This window comes from Salvelinus alpinus, chromosome 4, assembly GCF_045679555.1.
Source record: "Salvelinus alpinus chromosome 4, SLU_Salpinus.1, whole genome shotgun sequence".
NCBI lineage: Eukaryota > Metazoa > Chordata > Actinopteri > Salmoniformes > Salmonidae > Salvelinus > Salvelinus alpinus.
This window is the reverse complement of record NC_092089.1, coordinates 29,442,718-29,444,486: the sequence shown is the minus strand read 5'-3', so window position 1 is coordinate 29,444,486 and position 1,769 is coordinate 29,442,718. Positions and strand designations below refer to the sequence as shown.

General features: G+C 42.2%; 1 protein-coding gene across 1 annotated transcript in view; it reads right to left on the bottom strand.

Annotated features, from left to right (window-relative positions):
• Positions 1-233: 233 nt before the first annotated feature.
• The window catches only part of efna3b (ephrin-A3b), a 202,140-nt gene continuing 200,604 nt past the window's right edge, over positions 234-1,769 (bottom strand). Inside the window, exon 5 of the mRNA XM_071396499.1 lies at positions 234-1,769. This exon is cut by the window's right edge and continues 1,801 nt beyond it. The gene's annotated coding sequence lies outside the window, so the exon portion shown is untranslated.

Here is a 1,769-nt window from a genome sequence, read left to right as displayed (position 1 = left end):
GAGAGAGAGAGAGAGATTGACAGCTAGTGACTGCAAGGTGAAGGATAGACAGAGAGAGAGAGAGAGAGAGAGATTGACAGCTAGTGACTGCAAGGTGAAGGATAGACAGAGACAAGGTTGAGATAAAAGCCTAAATCTCAGAGAGGAAGAGAGAGAATCAATAAACACACAGACACACTTGTTAAAAGTAAGACTCGTAAAATGATTATTTTGTTATCTTGATCATCAATATAACCTTTGTTATGGTTTGTTTATTTTACAGTTTATTTTCAAGTTCATTGAGATTCATTCCAGTCGAAGGTAAACATGATTGTAATTGTTGTTTCCAACACTATTAAATGCTTTTGTTTGTTTTGCCAGACAATACAATCTCTCACACACACTCATGCTGTAAGTAGACATTGGACAACAGTCGCACAAAGGAAAATACACGGACGCACTCGCGCACATACAGTAACAGTAACATACACACACACACACACATTCAGCTCTTTCACACAAACGTGTAATGAGAAACTGAAATGAGCTCTCACTCTCTCAAACAAACGTACACACACACACACACACACATACACCCGATCATACGCACTCTCTCACACACCTTCAGAACATAAGGAAATGTAGAAACACTTGCATATCCACTCTCAAACACACACACACACACACACACACACACACACACACACACACACACACACACACACACACACACACACACACACACACACACACACACACACACACACACACACACACACACACACACACACACACACACACATACTCTTGATATCGTGTCTAAGTTCTTAAGTGCAACATTTGAAGAGTGATTTCCCCTTAGTTACTAATCAGCTCTTCTACCCCCCCACCCCACACACACTTCACTAGCAGAACCCAGACCCCCATCTCACCCCCCACCCCAGAGCCATACATACTGTATACATACTGATCTCAGCCAACTGTCCTCCATGTCGTCACCACGTTTCAATGACAGCATCATTCCAATGTGACGGTCTGGAAACATTAGGTGCAACATGGTGCTTATTGTAAATCTGAAACCACGTCAGTGGAACTCCGTGTCCTATACAGTACTGCATGTCTCTAGTCCAGTCATCCCAACGTTTACCCCTTCCCAGCGCCCCAACATACACAACAGCAAAATAAAAAATACAAACAGAACAAGGAAATTGAGCTTCAAGTTTGTAAAAATGCTTACATCACATTTCATTCCGTCAGAGTTCAAGACATCGGAAAAGTCCATTCTCGACGCGTGAAAGTTCTAGAATGTCTGTGACACGGGTCAAGACGTGCGACCTCTTTGACCCCTATAGGTCAGAGGTCAGCTCTGTATCCGATAGGCCATCCATACCTTCATCATCCTCATCTTCAGAGCTACTACAGTAAGCCATGCATGCCCTACTACAGTAGACTGCCTGTACACATTGCAGTAAGGTGTTACCATGGCCCACAAGGCGACAGTTCCTAGTCAAAAGAGTTAGCCAAGAACCATGGTAACAGGTTAGTACAATTCACATTGTTCAGTAACACTTCATTTTACAGTCCTCTTTCAGACAGTATTTACCTAGTATTTACTAAGATGTAATGGCAACAATATGTACTTTCTGGTGCCTATACAATGGGTAACTACCCAAATGATTGTTTCTATGATCCCAAAGAAACATGAAATCACCAGTTTTAGGAAAATACCATGTCAATCAGAGGACTGTAGGATAAAGTTTAACCCATTGTTCTCCTGTCCTCCCAGATAC